At 46.3% G+C, this 21,229-nt stretch overlaps 1 protein-coding gene across 1 annotated transcript in view; it reads right to left on the bottom strand.

Moving 5' to 3' along the window:
* LOC119396080 (procathepsin L) overlaps nucleotides 1-10,272 on the bottom strand; it is a 222,449-nt gene extending 212,177 nt beyond the window's left edge. The window contains exon 1 of the mRNA XM_049416899.1: nucleotides 10,268-10,272. The gene's annotated coding sequence lies outside the window, so the exon portion shown is untranslated. The remainder of the gene's footprint in view (nucleotides 1-10,267) is intronic.
* Nucleotides 10,273-21,229: the final 10,957 nt, after the last annotated feature.

Here is a 21,229-nt window from a genome sequence, read left to right as displayed (position 1 = left end):
CGGCAAATAGTTCTGAAAACTTTCTCAGTAGAATGCCCAAATATTACCGCAAGCGTGAAGCGCGCACGTTGCTTAGATTTAGCGAGACTGACTGCGTGTCAAGCTGAGCTTCAAACCTGCTTAAAAAAAGCGGTTGGCTATAGTGCTTTTGTATACAAAATGGTTACGTGAACGCTATAAGCTGCAGCGAGAGTGCGCCCCAAGAACACCAGGTCAAGTGTCCTGTCAGTTTACTACACCGAAAGTAAAACCGTGGTCTTGAGTGGTTTGAGTTCACGGGAAGTCTCCTTTTACGTATTCTAATGAAAGGCATATAACACATCCTGACTAAATCTAGTAACCGTTCGGCCACAACAGGCCATTGCGTCGTTAAATCCTATACATCAACAGCTCAGGGCAGTGTTTCCTGGCAACAGTGTGCTAATGCACTGGGAAAACGATTCAAGATCTCCTTGCTTCTGTACAACCACACTCCTGATATTCTATACCTTCTTCTTTTGTTTTAGCCGATAAATTTCGCCGGCAACGCGAGAGGACAAAACCGGGAGCTTTTCTGGGCGTATATTTCTGAATAGCAATTGCCAAAAATATATAAGTTGACGTCTATGTTTAAAGGGCCCCAAGATAACCTCCGATATTTTTTTAACACTTCGAGTAAGCACGCGCATCAAGTTCAGAATGGCGTCGCAACCAATAACGCCAAAACGTGGCAGCGCTACGCGCCGTGGGCGCGCCAAGAAAAAAAAAATCTCGTGCTCCTCTTCAGCCTTTCCGGTATAGCCAGCGCCTGCCGTGACGTCACCAGTAGAAGATGCTGACAGTGATATCACAAGAACCTGTTCGCATGATAGCAAGTACACGTGCTGCCTGCTCTTCCTCCTCGCACCACGAGGAGTTGCACTCAGAAAGAAGGGAAGAAGAGCCGAAGAATTCAGCGCAGCGCAGAGCGAAACGATCGAGGGCTGCGTTTCGATCATCAAACCCGTGTAACTCGGCTATTACGGCACCATTTCGAAAAATTATCTAGGCTACGTGCTCGTTGTAGACTCGCGTACAAATGCTTTTCCAAAACTAAATTTCGACCTCTGGGTGGTTTAGGGGCCCTTTAACACACATTGAAATATGTCTTAAAAAAAAAACCTGTGGCCTAAACATTTCTTAACGGTAGAGAGAAATGCGTTACGATACAGTTGCTGGTTGATGCAAGATTATGAAGGCACAACAGACCCTTTTCATAATTGTAAAGCTAGCTTTCTTCGATGCAATTAGCCCAACTAATCGCGGCTAGTCACTTAGTGGAAACAGCGTGTTCAAGCGCAGTTTGATTGCGCTATGATGCGGAAAGTGTAGACTCAGCTCTCTTGACATAAACGCGCATAATATACAAGTCTCAGCACGTGAAACTCGTCTCCACTTGAAGATTGACAGTTGACGCCATTAGTTGGGCGAACATGCAGCACAGAGAAGCGTACTTGCGGATTATTTCATAGGAAAATGGTTTCATTGTAAATGGTTTATTATTGAAGTGAAGTGTGGCTCAACCCTGCTGGTTAAAAGCGGAACCTGCATCTGCGAGTCGCTGCTCCGTCGCCTACGAAGCTCTGAATGGCAGGCTCGGCTCATAAAATTGCCGTTAACATGCATAAATGCTCCACTGGCCACCTAAGATAATTGTTGACGCTCGATTTATACCTGAAGCCCTGGGTCGGGATCAGGAGGCCAACTTGTTGGCCCAGCGAACGGATCATCACCGCTGCACGTGCATAAATTGCCTGGGCGATGAGCCCGTGGTACGTGGTGCCGGCTGGCGGCCTTATGCGCCGTCACGTGGCTCACGATGTATTCGGCCCGTCGCGACACCGGCCGGTGCACGGGCGCAGAGGCGAGGGAGAGGACGTCAGACTGAGGAGATCCTGTGCGCGTAAATGGCGAAAGGCAATAAAAATGGCGATATGGTCTGGGGCGCGAAAAGGCGCATGCAAACTTCAAAGTTGTTTCGCAGAAAAATCCGCACATAATTTTGGCGAATCAAGTTTAGATACGATTTTAATCTAACCGCTCCGTAACGTTATCATAAATAGCCACGACTGGTGGTAAAAGTTTCTATATTTCCTAATAAACAAAGATTACATAATCCCTGAGATCAACGCCATCTTTCCACCGTCCGGGTTCAGCAGATGCCTCCTCACTCTTACTATCAATACACTCACGCCCCGCACTATACTCACCCATCCCTATAGGCTAATCCACATGCTTCCATCAATATTGGCTATGGCTGGTCGCCACAAGTGAGGTTGCCTTGATGGCCTCGCAACGAGGAGGAGGTTATCTTGCATATCACCACATGGTGCTATAGAATTGGCGGTACTGCTAGATCAGTTTTCGAATTACGCGAGTACTTGCCGTGTGTTGGAAATCCACAGAGAAGCGAAGTAACATAGGTCATTGGAGTGAGAAGGTACACTCCCGAGTGTTTGTTAGGACGCTAACTTCCATGATTGGCTCTCGGCTTCAAACACAAGCCGGGGAAGTGTTAATATGCCCGCGAAAGAGATCCGTAAAGGGCGGTTGCGGGATTGGTGGCGGAGAAAGAGGAGAAATAACAAAAACAAGGGCACCAGGCCTGCGCAGAACACGCAGAACAGCCACAGCGAAAGTTGGAATGAGAGAGTGAGAGAATCAACGTTTATTAGTAGTTTCTTAAAGCTAAAGTGGGGGGTGCCTTTTGTCCAGTGCTCCACTGGCTATAGCGGCTCGCCGGCTTTGGTCCAGGGTTGCCAGTTCCTTTCCCAAGGCCTCCTCGAAGAGTCGCGCCTCCCACGACCAGTGTGGTAATGTAGTGTGCCTGTATGTATGACCGCGGAGTTTGCCGCAACGGCACGCGTGGGACACCTGTATGTAATGTGTGTCAGTGTTGATATTCATCCGAACAAGGAGGACTCACCGCGATATTCTGAGGCGTGTATCTTAGAAAATGTGTTCGTCTGCAGTCGGCGCCAGGCTCTAGATTGCTGTCTTTTCAGTTTTGGTTGGGATGGTGCCATGGCGCGTCGATCCAGCCTTTGAGCTTTGAGGATGTCAGCTCGCGCTCGTCGTCGTCAGGGGCTAGGGTGGAGGAGCGGTTTTGCTAGAGCCCGTTGTAAACTTTCTTGGGGCAACTACTACACGTAAACTTGCAAGGTGCCCACTACGCCGTAAATATTCATATTTTTGCGAAGTAGGGGAGTACCCAGTATGCTATTGTTCGTCATTCTGCGGGGAAGCGAGGTATTCAATGCGCATATGTAAGGTATTATGTGCACCTTGTTTATGTTGTGGCTGATGATGATGAAGAATTATGGCTGAGCCATTTGTAATGGGTGGAGATATTCAAACCACCCACTCTTTACGAAATTTGCATTCCGTGACGCCTGGCGTTGTTTTACTATTCTACCGCGCTATATTACACCTGTTACCGCGATTCCGCGCCGACATGTTGCACGTAAGCGTCTTTCTGCGAAAGAGTGTCAAGCAACGGCGTGGCTCTGTGGTCGGAATGCTCGACAGCCTCGCAGAGCGCCTGGGCTCGAATGCCGCTGAAATACTGGTTTATTTCTTGTTTTTCTGTTGTTTTCTCATTGTGCGCGATAGCTGTTACTGCCACCGGCGGCGGACAACCACGCCACAAAAATCGACTTGTTGTGCTCGCATAAGAGCTTTCTCTGTAAGACGAAAACGCATAGAAACCAAATTTACTTTACCGTATAAGAGCACGAATGTACCCCGCGAATTGACAGTTTCTTTAGAAAAATATATTAATTTCAAATAAGCAAGGAATTAGGCCGAATTAGAAATTAAGACTGGCGACTTGCAGCCTGCCGCCCCACTGCGAAGGGTACAGCCATAACAGCCATCCGACCGAGGCACCCCACGACGTTCATGTGGCGTGCAAAAATCATCTCGTGTTGTCGTGAAAGAACGGCTATGGCTCTCAAGATAGTACAGAAAGGATAATTACCTAAGTCAATGCGGACCGTAATTAGCTTTACGGGGTGCGCGGCATAGGTGGAGCATTGAAGGGGAAGAACGGTGATGGAGAACAAAGGGAAATATTATATGAAACCGGCCTGTGTTATAGCGGCGTGAAGATGGTAGTATGGCGCACAAAAGTGGTCGGTCAAATACAATGATGCACAAAAAGCAGCTGTCGCTCCTAAAGAAGATCTCACCACTTTTACACGTAAAGATCTATTTGAGGCACTTCGAATTCACCGAGTAGTGCGACGGATGGCGGTTCAGAGCTATAGCATCATTCGCGCTGACATACAGTTTAGCTATATATACATATGTATTTTTTTATGATTGCATATCGTCACGTAATTACGACGGTGAAGAAGGCGGCAGTCAGACGGTTAAGGACGAAGCTCTTTATTGGGCGAAACTTATTCCCAGAAAAACAAGCAACACTGACTCTACGATCGAGTAACACTAACAATGCAACGATAGCGGCGAACACGGTCGCCGATTACCTAATCAGCGCGTTCAACGCGTCGACATTCATACATGTGGCAACGCCCATCAAATTGGCAAACCATAGGACGCGTTATCCCAAGGTTGAAGGTTTGGTCCCTACCTGCGGCAGGTTGAATTTTCATCCACATTAATCATAATTACTATACTATACAGTTATAACGTACAAGTAATGTAATGTCCCCTATATACTTTGCTTCATTGTCCGTTGGTGTTGTTAGGTTGTGTCTAACAAAAGAAACGAGCCCTCGATCAATCGCCCTTCTAACATCGATTCCAGCATTATTGCTGGTACTAGCGTATGTTCGGGACAACTCAACTATATAAATCCCGCATCGTGCGCGCAGTCTTGGAGCATGACAGCAGTCGCGAAGTTCCCTACGTATTCTAGCGTGGCCTGCGCCGCGTCACAGCGCTTTCAGTTTTAACCCGCTATACCTGAGTTCAACGCTCAGTGGAGGAATGTGGGCGAGTCCGTGTAGGGAAGCGTGGCAAATAAGGGGGCACCAACTAACTGGGACACAAATCTTTTGTGTATAATTTGTGTCTTCCTTTGCGTCCCATCAGTTCGCGCCCCCTTATTTGCGATATTGGGCGTTCACAAGCATCCTTAGGAGGGTCATGTGTTCCAAATACAATCCTCCCCCAACTTATCAGTGACTGTCGCATAGTCTCAGGTGCTAGTGATTTTCATTAGCCACGTGAAATAAGTGCCGCACTCTGAGATACGTTGCATGAATGCACACGGTAGCAGACGTGAAGCTAGTAAGCGGCAAATCAATTGCGAAGGACTAAGGAAGAGCCACGGTTTTTCGCTTAATGATCTAGGTTCGGGGGCTTGTTTCCATTGTGGTCAGCATTTATGGAAGTCTAACTTTGACAGCTAAGGTGACGGCTTCGAGCCCGAGCAAGCGGGTACTCATGTAAGGACGCCTCTACATCATGAGGACGCCTTCCGACTACAATAAAGCACCACGCAAAACCGCGCGTGTGTTCAACGTCGTTTTACATGTCACGTGCGTAAGCATATGCAAAAAAAAAAAATAATACACCTACAACGCAGCTTAAATTAAGTGTACTCGTTGAAATGGGCAGCGCGAAAAACGAGGACATGAGAGTGTACACAGACCTCGTGGATTCGTTTTTCGAGGCCGCTCATTTCAACATGTAATTCGAACTTGCCCAATTGTCGATCCTTTTAAAGGGGCCATGAAGCACCCCTTGGGCTTGTTGAAAAAACACATCCTGCGGAAAGCTGACACGGCTATGAACTGCTCTTCAAGATATTACAGTCGTGCGCGCCGCGTAAAGGCCACAAGCGGAGCGCGAAGTTGCCGTTTCCTCAGGCGCCCTCTTTTCAAACAGAGGCAGGCTCTCACTCTCGTCGGTGGGCGGGGCGTCTGCACGTTGGACGTCGCGGATCTGCCAGTTTACGTCGCAAGAGATATAGCACGCTTATTGGCCGATAGCCGGATGAGATGCGCTTCGTGCCACGGGGTGCCGCCACTTGCCCGCGCCGCACTCCTCAGTCTGCTAAATTTACACGGTAGACGCACTCGCGCACGCGAATCACAGCGGGAGATCGATCGCGTTTCATGACGCGCGCTGACGTAACTTCTTTCCCCCGTGCCATCCCTCCCTGTGTAGCTTCCAGTGCGCTCGTCGGCACGAGAAAAGAGAGAAAGCGCTGAGAGCGTGCGCCAAACCCCCGTAACTCCGCTCATTCTTGATGGATTCGAGAAATTTTTGCGGCAATCGATTCGGGAAGCAGTAAACTCCGATACTGAGGTCATTAGATCATTACTTGGAAAAGTGGTTCATGACCCTTTAAGGGATTGGACGTGCACCTGCCTAGTTTAATCCCGTACAAACAGTCTTCCCGCTGCGTTTCCAAGAAAGCTTGCTCAGCTGCTCATGCCATTTGTTCAGCAGAGTAGCCTATCAGCATTTTTTTACGCGCCGCTTCGTAAGCGAAGCGGTACTTTTAATATTTTTTTATTTTCCGCTGCCGGTCCGGCTGCCTATACATCCTTCTACGGCGAGTGATGTAACACGGGGTACGGATAACCAGGTTGATTGAATTTTCGTTCTATATATGCGAGCGCAAAACACACGATTTCTGCGTACTTAAAATTCAGCGATCGCTGGGTCTTGCTCTTTCGTGCCACGTTTGTTTGCGATCCCGTACCACGAATCGTAACGCAATCGAACTGTACGCAAGCATTCTAAAGCACCACTACTCAGATCGCTCATTTGAAAAGGCTTGGGAAATGCGAGGAGAGAAATAATGATGAACGTTGGAACAGTAGTATTGTTTCTTGGAAGACAAAGCGGTGAACACTAACGGCTACTTATGCAAATAGCCTAACGATGATCAGAAACGATATCGGGAATCCTAGCGGACGAAGTAGTTTAACGGATATAAAGGAGCACCGATGCCGCAGCAAAAGCAGCAGACACCCCAGTTATACCGTGTTTGCAGAGAAGAGATCAAGCCTTCTAAGGAGGGACATAGGTGTCTTTGAAGAGGCAGTTGGAGAGGTAATGAAGGTAATAAAGCCTAGCAAATTATGTCCACACCGAAGACATGGATGAACATTGTAACATTAAAATGTGTTGAATGATACAAACGCAAAAAAAAAACTTGGAGGACGCTTGAGCTTCGCATTCAAGTGTAGAACGCGATTGCGCAAGCGGGCCTCGTGCGCATAATTGCTAGCCTGGCTTCGGTTCTCCGTGCATGCCTCAAACGTACCGTAAGGAAACGAACTGTGCGCGTAACATTGGCCGTTTCAAACTATCCTAGAATGCCTACTGCAAATAGAGTTGTTAAACACCCACTATACCATAATTCTTCCTTTTGCGAATCAGCGAAGGGCCCACTACGCTTCCGTAACGCAACACACGAACCTGCTCACTTGTTGATTTTTTTGTAGCTGATGATGATTAATATATCTGAGCGCTTTGTAATAGGTGGGCCTTTAAAATACCCACTCGTTGCGCAATTAGCATGTTTGGACGCCTGGGGTGATTCTACGCTTCTGCCAAGCAATATAACATGCGTTAAGGAGACTCCTCTCACTACACGACATTCATATAGTGTTTTTTTTTTCGGAGCACTTTGAAGCAATAGCGAAGAACACCTGCTTGCCACGCAGACGGACGGGGTGTGGTTCGAACACGAATCTGAGATTTTAATTATTTATTTTATTTGCATCTTTCTCGATTTTTTGGTCATGGACAAGATGATGATTTTTCGCTCACAACCCACGACGCCGACACTGACGCCGACACCGGAATTTCTGCGAAACGAGCTGTTTAATGCTATCGCGTTAAAAGTATGTAGGCGTACTAAGTAGAGAGATTCCGGATATTTTAACTGTTCTGTTGAATACCTACTAAGCCATGAGAATATCTACGCCGAGCGTTGTGCTGTGCTAATGGAGAAGCACGAAAGTTTGTGAATTATTCATAAGGGTGTATAGCTCCGCTCTTCAAAGCCTGAGCAGGACAACAGTGGAAGGAGGCGTGCAGGAATAAAAGAAGCAATCTTTTAATGTTGAACGAACAAATAATGGAAAGCGTAGCAATACGTATTGGGGCTCAAAAAAAAAAAAACATGCGGCGATAAATTGGTCATGCAGTAGAAATTAGTATCTCATCATAAGAAAAACTGAAATGTTTGAGTATTAGTGAACGAGCACAGGGGTCACGGTTATGTGGGCGATTTGATAATTCGCTCTTTGGGTATCAAACCCGAGAACAAAGGTGGCGCAAGAAGACAGCAGCACATCTTTTATTACTTTTTGACACGAAAGTGTCTTATGCCGGGGTCCACCAAGACTTCAGTGACGTATTTCCGTCACGGAAATGACGTCGAACAAATATTCAGATGGCAAAGAAAAAAAGGTACCGTCAACGGGCATCGAACCCACGACCGCTCGGTCCGCAACATCAGATGCCCGGCACGCTATCCACTGCGCCACGGTCACAGACTCTGGAGGCTTTAGAAACGCGCCTCTTATATCTACCACTCTCCCGGCCGGCTAGGTGGTGTTGACCTCTGGGAGTGGTCAGGTAAAGTAATTCGTCATTGCTGCGGCCTCCGCGACTAGATCCTGCAACGCGTTACGCGTCCGTCCCGTTTGGTGCGTTTTCAATAGAAGTTGAATTTTGTCAATGCCTTAACACACCGCGAGGTGGCGACATTGTCCCAAGCGTGGTAAAAGCGTCGGCGTCGCTCATAGCATCACGCTAATACAAACCAAAAATAGCTCTGCGAAGCGCGCCTGCCTCACCTGGCCGTAACACCGCGTTCCAAGCTAACGCGCTCGCCCCGCGAAAAATCGCGGCCGGGCTACCGAGGCGGCACGACGCGCCTTGCGTTTCCCTCTAGTCCGGCCGTGGTGTTCAATCACATTTTAACATGCCGCGGGATGGCGACCAAGTTCTGCGTCCAATATGCGACGCTCTTCTGGCTATCACACCTCGTTCTCTGATTACGCTTTCACCGTTAACTATTACAGCTACCACAAGGGTTTGTTTAATCATTTAACATAGACGTTAGTCGTCGCGATGGAGATGTACCACCAATCATCAAAGTGGGTGCATACACGTTAAACGGGGCCATTAGCTGCCAGACATCAATATACATTGTGCAAACTCTCTTATATCAATGTACAGTAAGCGTTCAGCTACTTCTGTGAGGGCACGCTTTACTTTCGTGTTATTCCGATTCCTATGACGGAGGGATCAACCATGTTTTTTGTAGCTTAGTACACTTTAGCCAAAGCAGGTTTCGCGGGGGTCATAATGAGCAGTGCTGCGATTGCGCGACTCGCCGCTGCTGCTCCGCGCATGCGGCCCGCGTTTCCTCTGAAACGCGGGACACATGCCGAAATTCTCTCCTGGCAACGCCGTGATGAGCTCGACGAGCGCGTCCCCTCCCCTTCTCTCTCCTCTCCTACGCTGCCCCCTCTCGCCCGCCTGTCGACCGTTCCCCGCTCGCCCTGTGAAAATAACGGCCAGGCTAAGGAAGATACGACGCGCGTAGCGTCGCTCTTCGCGTTCCACGACGCGACTCGGTAGCATGCCCAACGAACGCCAAAGGAACGCGATCGGAGTGCTCCGGCTTCGCACACTCATGGTCCCCTTTAGCGGGAGATGATTCGCCTTCGTTGTGCATGCCGTCTGAAGTGCACTGGTGCCGCTTGATAGCGCCTCTGACTGGCGTTTTCAGGTGGGTAAGCCATGAGAAGGAGAGCGCAAATGCTCTCAACGGTGCAGAAGAGCGAGAAGCAAGATCCCGAAAGTTGCCTGGCATAGTGCGTAAGAAGAATGAACAGAGGAACCAAACGTGCTGCGGAACCCGCGGAAATAAAGCTTTCGGCTAATCGCTACGACGATACAGCTAAGCCACCCCGCCACGGTGCAGGGTTATGGCTTTACGAAGGTCGCGGGAGAAGGCCGCGGCGGCTGCATTTTCGAGGAGGCGAAAATTTAGGCCCGTGTACTTAGAGCGTAAAATGGTCGAAATTTCCGCAATTACATATCGTGGTTTTGGGACTTAAACCCAGAAACCACAAGGCACAAATTTTTTTAATGCGGCGGAAGCTAAAACGTTGAGCAGTAGATTAGAATAACACTGCAGTGGCCATGACCGAGGGGTTTTACGCCCCAAAACCACGATATAATTAGGAGGGACGACGTAGTGGAGGGCTCTAGAAATTTTGACCGTCCGGTGTTCCTTAACGTGCACTTTAATCTAAGTACACGGGCCCCTAGCAATCGAGCACGATAACCACTATACCTGCGTGGAGAGGCTGTAAAACTGATCAATAGGACCGGAATGATATCTCCTTCGGAATCTTTTCAGCGCGAACGGGACGGAGCACAAAGAAGAGGACACAAGACGAGCGCTGCCTTTTGGATCGTGAACTGCATAAGCTTAATGAGTTCTTTGACTACAGGTAACTTTTGCGCATGTGTTGTTGGTTGTCACGTGTTTGAATTTTCTTTCAATAAACTTCAGTTGTTAGACAGCGCTCGTCTTGTGTTCTCTTCTTTGTGCTCCGTCCCGTTCGCGCTGAAAAGTTTTCAAGAATGCATCAGTTCCAACTCGCCCGCCTCTCTACTTTACTCCTTCGGAAGGAGGAAAGTCGAGGTCAGGATATTACTCATGCCACGCCGCTATTGCGGACACAAATAAGCTTATAATATCCACAATAGCGGCGTGGCATGTGTAAGCCTACCCTCAATTTGTTTCCTGCCGAAGGAGATGTCATTCCTGTCCCGTTGATCGCTTTTGTTGCCTCTGCGCAGGCGCAGTCTTCATTTCTCTGTACTCTTCGGTGTTTCGTTGTGATAGCGGTGCAGTATGCACACGCTGATTAGAAGAATATACACATTTGGTTGTTAGTCAGCGCCGTGGTCTGTGTCCTGTCTTAGTCCTGTCGTCCTAGGACCGTTTTTCTACTCTCGAACCCACCGGCCCAAATGCGCACCCTGCTACAGGGCATTATTCGCTAGACAAGGAAAACAGCGATACAGGACAAAGAAACTACGTAACTCAAGCTTGAAGGAGACGTCCAAACAGGCTGGTCTCAAAAAGATGAAAGCAAAATTGAAATGAGTTTATGAATCCTAAGTACTATCCAGCAATGCGGAAGTGCGGTAGCCGCCGATACGCCGGAAGTTCTCGATTTGAATGAATGAACGCACAGCTTTATTTGTCCCTGGTTAACGGGAAGGGGGCAATGAAACAGAGGGTGGGGGGAGGACCTACTTGAAGTAGGCGTCCTCAACCATCTCAGGCCATGCCAGGATGGCCTCCTGAATGTCGGGCCTCGAGCTGCGCAAGGCAGCCTCCCACTGCTCCTCACAGGAAATTATGCGTGCCAGCAAAGAGGGAAGCGGGCTCTTAGGGCCCGCGCAAGTGCGAAATTCTGTGGCGACAGCAGCAGACTCGCACCTTTGCTTCCCCTTACCTCCTTCTCGATTTGAGAATTCTTTGTCCCGCGAAATTGCGGGATGTTACGCTGTTAGGGATGCGGGTATACTATAAGAATTTCAACTTATCTGACAGGCCTTCGGCGTCGAATGAGGTTAATTTCGCGATTACAAGGTGGCCCTCTCTTCTAGGCGTACGTACAGCTTTTCGTTGGTCCGCTTGTGTCGCGCAGAAAATTGTCACGATCATGCAGGCACCAGTTCTCTTCGATATCTCTCAAAAGAAGCTCCCCGAACGTGTGGCGCCGGGCTCTCCCGTACGCCGACTTGTCCGGCGTGGGATGCAGTAGCTCGAATCGGCCAGATAACGAGTACAGAAAGACAGAAAGAGGGAGAGAGAAAAAAAAAGATGGACTAACTAGGCGAGAATGAATGAAAGACAGAGAGGAGAAAGGGACGAGAGAAACACCAAAAGAGAGATCGATGTTAAGCATTCCCCACAAAGGAAGAGAAAGAAAGCGAATGAATGAAGCATAGGGAGCGAGAGAAAGGGAAGAAAGTTGCGGACAAAGAGACAGAAGGAATACATAGAGAGAAAGAAAAAATAACTAAAGAGAGATAAAAGAGAGAGAGAGGTGAAAGAAAGAAAAAGGAAGGAAGAGAGGAAGAAAGAAAAAGGAGCAAGCTTCTGTTTGCTCCAGTCGGCAAGTCATCTTTTCTTATTGAAGTGATTCGTCGAAGTCACTTTAGAATACGCAACAACGCACGTTTCTTCACATCTTTATTCCATATCTTCGAAATACTACAGATAACACCCCCTGTACCTTCCTTGGCGTTATTGTCTGTTAGTTCTCATTAATATTGTGTCTAACAAAGATATAATACGAGCCCTTGTAAAATCATTCTGCTTTCCTTTCATTTATAGCGAGGGTCTCGTCCTGGCAGACTTAATGCCTTTCAGGTAGATATGCGAGGATATTTGTCATCTGCCAACTCGTTAAAACGATCACGTGCTGCGTGACGCCAACAGGCCAAAAAAAAAAGAGTGTTCCACACTCGCCGCCATGGCTGCGATTGGCGCTGACTAACACTCCTAGGTTTAAATCAACATATATAGCCCAGAAAGTGGACGGGAGGATGACCGCCGCCGTAGCTCAGTGGTAGAGCATCGGACGCGTTATTCGAAGGTCGCAGGTCGGTCCCTGCCGGCGGCAAGTCATCTTTTCGTCCACTTTACTTTCTTCACATTTATATTCTAAATACTACAGATAACACCCCCTGTACTTTCCTTGGCGTTATTGTCTGTTAGTTCTCATTAATATTGACGTAGGAATATGACATTTGAATCGGCACTGCCGTTCAGAATTAATGTATGATTTCGCGAAATGCAACGTGCACTCATGCATATTCAGGGTGTGCAAACAAGTATACCGCGCAATTTTTTTTTAAACGTCGCTGTTCGTCTGAGTTGCTATATCATTAAAAGGGTTAAACTAGGGTAAACACGACGGAATGACATTAGGGACATGTAAACAAGAGCGTGAATTTCAACTTAAAGCTCCAGGGACGCCCTTTACATGCTCTAGCTCTCTCCCCCCTCACCTCCCCCCCCCCCTTCTTCATTGTACCGCGGCGCATGCGCAATGCAAGCGCCAGAAACGTCCCCTGCTATATGTTAGACGGTGGAAGCTGATAAAGCTCGAGTTTGGTATGCCACTCTCAAGAAAAAAAAAAGAAAAAAAATGTTAAAGAACCCCAGGTGGTCAGAATTTCCGGAGCCCTCGTGCTTTTGGGACGTTAAAATCCCAGATATTGTTATTAGCGATTCGTTAGGCATTTGAGTATCGATTGTGTTGTGGTTACAACCGTCACTTACTATAGCGTTCTTGACGTTTATTAACGTTGGTATTCGTGCGTGTCCCCTAAAATGCCAACGTATCCCTTCTTTTTTTTTTTTGTACCCTGAAATTTATATACATCAACATTCCAGTGGAAACGTTAAAAACTAAGAGTTCTTGCTCAAAATGCCGTTCCATTTTTTCTTCTCTTTCTTTTTTGTACGTGGGGAAATTATCTGTTGAGAATCGCACATCATGAGAATTGATAATTAATTGTTACGTTACCATATATCTTTCATTCAATTATCGTTTCATTGCTTCGTACTCCACCCCCTTCTAGCACGAACATTTTTGCGCGAGAGGACAAAACAGATACGGACGTGTCTGTTTCATAGTTTCGTCCAAAAGTTTCTGTGCTTAAAAAGCTGACGAATTTTGGAGCACTATAAATATATCTAAACCGACATATACCTTTTCTAGATGTCTCGAAAGGAAACGTCCTAGGAACCCGCTCATAATACAAGACGTTTTTTCTTGATTTTAGCGCGTCATATTATGTGTGGAACTGAGCAATTTTTTTTTCAACGTGGCACTTCAGCTTCCTTCATCGCTGGATTTGGACGCTACCGCAATAGGTACAAATTAGTTTCACAGTAAAATGCCGTAACCAAGGTCTTTTTGTTCCAGTGTCGTCGCCTCTCTTAAGCTTCATTTAGTTAGCGTTGAACCAGTTTTATCTTTATGTCTTTCTGGCATATGTTATACACCAAATAAATCTGTTCACGTTTTTACAGTCACCAAATATCACGTCGCGTTATATTCGTATCCGTTCTGTACGTAGCTTTCTACGGGAAACATGAATAGTGTTCTACTTCTTATTCTGTTATAGCGTTTTAGCTTTGTGCGGTTACGTTTATTGTTCGATATTTCTTGACTGTTACCTTCTGGGTGGGTGAACGTGGTTGAGAACACTGACTCCTTGGAAGAATGCGCCGTGTGTGCACTTTGAAGAGATCTCCCGTCGATCACTTCAGGAGTCCGAGGCACCTTGGTAAACGGTGCCTTCTTCGGGACGTGACCGGTGCTATCTTGACGAAGTTCGGGGCTCTTTCGGTCCGCTTCTGACTGGTGGCTTGATGTTGACCCTTGCATTTTTTTCGCAGCTTTTTTTATGTCCACCTAGGAACGAAAGAATGCAATTCACGACATGCTTCGCTGAACAATACTGACCTACAGTTACCCATTAGCTATGCCAGCCACAGTAGAGAACTAAACATTACGTTCTATCGTATATTGAAAGAAGACAGAAGAAGTTCGGAAAAACTCGGAGGCTTGAAGCGACAAGAAATCGACGAAAGAAGAGGAAAGAATGGAGTTCAAGCATACAGTTCGAGAAGGGGATCACATTGACGAATACAAATCCTGTCGTCGAAGCATTTGCTCCAGCGATATTCATTCTCGATTATTTTTTCTTACTTTCGCTCATGAGAAACTGATTAGAAATTGATGAAAATGTTTGAAGCTTTAGCAGAAAAGCCGTAGTGGAAGAAACGAACGCTACTTACAGACTTATATGAAAAATTCTAATGGCATAAAAGGATTGATTTTTGAATTTTTCAACCAAAAACTGCATTTAGGGCACGAAGTGGCATTGAAGCATGACTAGCCAGTTTGTCTTGAGCATTGTCACGGGCCCTTGTTGCGAACTTTTCTATGTTTGTAACCTTCCGCCTTGCAAGTTGTAGCGCGGTTTATTGGCGTTCCGATTCCATATTCTCTCCCACTGCTAATTCAAGCAAGGCTTAAGTTCAATAGAACTTGGAGGCTGGAAGAGAAGAATGTCCTCGAACAGGACGTGTCGCTGAAACCAAGGTGTACGAGCCATGCACATACATCTTGAACTTATTTACAGTGAAACACTATCTAGACAAGAACGTAAAGGAAGGAAGCGAACGACACGGCGCTGACTCTCAAGTTGAGTTCAATATGTATCCCAAAGAACTGACCCAACTTGCCGTCTTGACTGCTCACACACGCGCTAAGGTAGGCAGTTGCTTCCTTGCTGAAAACGAGACCACTTGTCGAACTGTCGGTTCCAGCAACACTCCGTGTTCAAGAACATTCATCTCACAACTGCAAAGCCAAGCAGTCCGAAAAAAAATGCATAAAGTAGCGAGGCATTTATCTAAACATCTTCACCGGATGTCTCTCAAAGTAAACATCCAGCAGAAGAACCCTCTCTGAATAGTAGCAAGGGCTCGCAGTTCTTCGAGAATCATAGATTTTCGTGGCCGCCTGTCATAAATTCTGCAATTACAGCATACCTCTCAAGGATAGTAAGTCAACATTCATTAAAACGAAGTAGTGGTTTTCTTACTGTCACTGTCTTTTCCGCTTAGTCTACACATCGCTGAGCTTGCACTAGCATTGACTATGCCGCTGTCTAGAAACTGTAGGTTGGTGACGCAGATAGAAAACGATACATGGGGCAGTTGGTACATTTTATATTTTAAAAAACTGGCAGATCCCACGCACTGTGGAAATCGACGTAGTGTGAATCAGCCAGCAAAGAGCTGCGTACGTCGCCTTGTGAGCCCTTGAGGCAAATGAAGTGATTCATGTGATGACATCAAGTTCACTTTATATCACATGTTTGTCATGCATTCATGCATGTACAATCTGGTACATACCATGCTAATGAAAGATCTATTCTGGTATATACAATGCATGACGTGTCATTCATGTTCATCAAGCACTTATGTCATGCCATACAAAGTTTGGTATACATGCAGTGAACAAAACGACCAGAAGCGCACCAAGACAGCGTCATGTAAATCATGTCGTACATGGCACGCGTGTCATGATTTGCATGCTAGGACCTGTCATTTATGTTCGTCATACAGTCACGTCGCGCAATACCAATTCTGGTGCATAACAAGCTAGCGAACCGTCCACGAGCTCACCATGATCCTGTCATGTAAATCATGCCCTACATGACACGCGCATTATAATTTTCATGTTACCACCTGACATTTATGTTCATCACACAGTCACGTCGCGCAACGCCTGTATTGGTGTATATCAAGCTAGCGATCCGGCCGCGAGCGCACCATTACCGTGGCATGTAAATAATGCCGTACATGAAACGCATATCATGATTTTCATGTTAACACCTGTCATTTATGTTCATCATACAGTCACGTCACGCAGTACCAATTTAGACGTATATCAATCTAGTGAAATGGCCGCGAGTGCACCATGCGCGTGTCATGTAGATCATGCCGTACATGACATACATATCATCATTTTCATGTTACCATCTGTCATTTAATTGGAACTAACAGACAGGAAAGCCAGGGAAAGTATAGGGTGGTTCTTTCTAGTTTTTATGATGTAAATGTGAAGAAAGTAAAGTGGACGAAAACATGACTTGCCGCCGGCAGAGACCGCACATGCGACCTTCGAATAACGCGTCCGATGCTCTACCACAGAGCTACGACGGCGGTCATCCCTCCGTCCACTTTATGGGGTATATATGTGCATTTAAATTTAAACCAAGGAGTGTTAGTCAACGCCACTAGTAGCCATGACGGCGAGTTGTGTCTAGTAAAGAATATTGTGTCTAGTAAATAACAACCAGCCCTTAAAACGCCCCCTTCTTTCGTTCACCCGTCATTTATGTTCGTCATACATTTCCGTTGTACAATACCAATTTTGGTGTATGTCAACCTAGCGAACCGACCGCCAGCGAACCATGAGCGTGGTATGTAAAATTATGTCGTACATAACATGCATATAATGATTTTCATGTTAACAGCTGTGATTTACGTTCGTCATACAGTCACGTCACGCAATACAAATTTTGGTGTATATCAAGCTAGACAAAAAGCTGTGAGTGCACTATGAGCGTGTCATGTAAGGCATGCCGCACATGACATGCATGTCATGACTTTCATGTAGCACCTGCCATTTATGTTCGTTGTACAGAAATGTCTCGTCATGCCCATTTTGGTATATATCCAATAAATTAAACGGCCGCGAGCGCCGCGATACCATGTCATGTAATTCATGCTGTACACGACATGCGTGTCATGATTTACATGTTAGTACCTGCAAGTTAGGTTTGTCATACACTCTTGTCATACCATACCAATTTTGGTATATATCCAATAACGAAACGGCCAGCAGAGCACAAAGTTGTAGGTGTATAGATAGATAGATAGATAGATAGATAGATAGATAGATAGATAGATAGATAGATAGATAGATAGATAGATAGATAGATAGATAGATAGATAGATAGATAGATAGATAGATAGATAGATAGATAGATAGATAGATAGATAGATAGATAGATAGATAGATAGATAGATAGATAGATAGATAGATAGATAGATAGATAGATAGATAGATAGATAGATAGATAGATAGATAGATAGATAGATAGATAGATAGATAGATAGATAGATAGATAGATAGATAGATAGATAGATAGATAGATAGATAGATAGATAGATAGATAGATAGATACTCTCAAAGTCGCAGAAAGAAATGCTTCGCATTTAATAAAACAAGCGGAAAACAAGAAAGGCTAACTAAACCGTCGTCTTCTTAACCTGGTGCTTCGTGTTTTACGCTTGCTTTGCTATAATTCGAGAGACGGGGACAACAGTGCTGCAGTGAACGACATCGAAATAGTTGAGAACGCAATACGAAAAAGAAGCGTGAAAGCGAATGAATCGTTCGCTCAAATTTTTGCCACAGTTGCAGATTTCGTCACCATAGTATAGATTGCGATCCACGGACTGGCTTTCACTAGCCAAACAATGCAAGCAATTTTCAGCTAGCAAGTCACTGATGTTATACGTTCGTCATGACTAATTCTAGTTACGGATAAGCCTTACGGAAATTAGCCGTGTCCCTACTGATAACGCTAATGGAGAGGTGGACAGGCATAAGAGGCCTGAAAAAGTTCGTTGATGACATTTAATTCGTGTTGGCTCACGAAGTCAAAATTACGAAGTTGAAGTGCACCTGTTTACTCATATGTTGACGCGTGCGGGGCGCTCATTATTTGGCGTTGAATTGCAGAGCGTTCAGAACGCGAGAAAAGAGCCAGTCTGGCCAATACCGAAATTAAAAAAAAAATATTTGATAGGCTTACGCCATCGATCCTTTCATGGAAGAGAGAGATCCAAATGGCTTTCTTTGAAGGCTTATCTCCGTGGTGTACAGAGCCGTCAGTGCGTAACTCATTCACCTCGGTATTTTTCCGCTCCATGTGAGACTTTCAAAAGCGGGTCGCTGAAATTTACACACTGTGATGACCTAGGCCGCCAACAGTCTGTCACCATTGATATATTCGCGAAACAGAGCACAGCGATTCGAAGAATTCCAGTATATGGAAGCAGAACAATGGAAATATTGCAACAGATCTAATACGCACTGTTGGAACCTGCATTCAGAAAAGCTCGTCCAAGCTTTTTTTTTTGATCCTGTGTTCTCATGCGTACGGCACGATGTGTCTACCGGAGCTTTTATACCAACGAGTTTGACGGGGAAGACGATGGCCGCAATGTCGGCGATGACGTCTCAGCGCACTTGTCTGTGAAGCCTTCTTTATCTAGTCTATGACCAGAACTGAAGTCCTAACGGGAAGTTAACAATGATTCCATGATGATAGGTATGATGAGGTTGAACATACGGCGCATAATTTATTTATTATTTATTTATTTATTTATTTATTTATTTTTGAAGTTTCTGAGTGTGACCTATTTGGTTAAACTGAAGCAACGGCGCCGGTACATGGGCAGTAAAGCCCGGAAAATTTTACAAATAAAGTGTCGCTTTCAGTAATATCCGGCTATCCGCTTACGCGACTGTAATTCACCGAATTGCCCGCCAATATAACCGGTCACTTCGTTTATCCGGATTTCGAGTTCGGGTAACAATGAATTGAACAACCGGACAGGCGCTTGCACCGCTGAATAGGGCCACAATAGTGGCTTCTTTTTGTTGATATAGGCGGTTCTCAGTGTTCCCGAGACGTAATTACATTGTTGACTTTCTGAAAATTTTATAGGCTTTATTTTTATTTTCAGTTCCGAAAACATTTCATTCACACTCAGCCGCGGACTGTAGTTAGTTATCTCGCACTTTTAAATCACCTATCAAGTTTAACTTCCCGCACTGGGAACAAGCACACAAATGGGGTTAAAACCACATGAAAGGTAAATTGTTTAAATCGTGAGATATACTTTGGAAGAGCAGTACACTGATGATTACGCGCTGGCAAAGGCGTAGGTAATTTCCGTATAAAGCAGGGGTCTCAAGCATTCAGCAAGGGGACCATATGCGGCTCGAGCATTTTTCACTAGAGGCCCGACCCACGCATGACTGCCTTCATCCCACATTGATCGTGAGGCAGCACACGCGGTCACCATTTGTTGAAACGTCACTGTGCAACAAAAACTCTGTATTTCAGAATCGGCGCCCAGATTTTAGTTATTTTGGAAATCGGTAAGGATATGTTTTTTTTTAGTCGAGTCGCGAGTCCCAATCCCATTCAGAAATCACCGATATATAAAATATGGGAAAGGCCTTATTTCAAATGGCAACGTTAGCTGACTTTTTGTTCTAACCCCATCCCCCCCGCTCCAAGCTTTTGCACTGTCCCAGCCTTAGCGGCATTAAATTTCGTGACTACGGCCCGCTATCGTGGGTGAGATTAAGACCCCTGGTTTAAAGGATGGCACACCAGTCCTAAGCTTCATTCCGTACTAGAATACTGCACGGGCCCGGGCCGGGCCGGGCCGTCCGAAGCGTTTTCCGGCGGGCCCGGTCCGGGCCCGGGCTTGAAGCCGCGGGCCTGGGCCGGGCTTGAGGCTGCGGGCCGGGCCGGACTCGGACCCGCTCATTAAAAGGCGTAAGTCGGGCCTTCGAGCACACGCGAATGTTATGCATTTTATGGTCTAAGGTATACTGTGCCAAGCTGAAGTGACACGTGTATATATATATATATATATATATATATATATATATATATATATATATATATATATATATATATATATATTAACAGCACTAAGAATGGGCCAGATCACGGTTGTTCCCATGGGAGGCATAAAGATTTCGGTCTTTTATTCGCGATTTACACATACGGTACATTTCATTTATATTCCTTGGTATTACGTGTCAAAAGAACGATATGATTACGAGGCACGCCGTAGTCGCACCGGATCAATTTCGACCACCTCGAGTTCTCTAACGTGCACCTAAAGATAAATATATACACGGGTGTTCTTGCATTTCGCCCCCACCAAATTGCGGCCGCCGTGGCCGCGGGAATTGCACCCGCGTCCTAGGACTTAACAGCGAAACAGCTTAATCGCTGAGCTACCACCGTGGGCAAAGCAACATTTGGATGTATGTACACACCGGATTTTCCGTCCGATCGCCCGCTACAAAGCGCACGGCATCATTAGTAATCATAATCAACAACTAATATCCTCTAGCGGACACGAGTCGGGCCTGGTCATGAACAAGGGCGCCCTGGATTAGTTTAGTAATGAACGCCCGGGCCCGGACCGGGCTCGGGCTGGGTACGGTCAAGTACGCCCGGGCCTGGGCCGGGCTCGGGCTGGGTTCGGTCATGTACGCCCGGGCCGGGCCGGGCCCGCGCTTGGAACTTCGGGCCCGGGCTGGGCCCGGGCCGTAAAATCCGGCCCGTGCAGTGCTCTATTCCGTACTGCCTTCCCCCAGTTATGTGTAGTCGCGCGCTACAGAACTGCTGCGATAAATCGAAAAAAAAAATTCACTTTGCAATTTACGGTCTATTCGTTTGTTTAGCTGGCACGCTGGGGCTCATGCCCACTGTGGGGTCTAAAGATTCTGGTGCATGGAGGAGTAAGAACAGTTAAATTTCACCTAGGTCT

Source organism: Rhipicephalus sanguineus, chromosome 6 (genome assembly GCF_013339695.2).
Source record: "Rhipicephalus sanguineus isolate Rsan-2018 chromosome 6, BIME_Rsan_1.4, whole genome shotgun sequence".
NCBI lineage: Eukaryota > Metazoa > Arthropoda > Arachnida > Ixodida > Ixodidae > Rhipicephalus > Rhipicephalus sanguineus.
The sequence above is the reverse complement of the archived record's forward strand: the minus strand, read 5'-3'. Positions and strand labels throughout refer to the sequence as shown.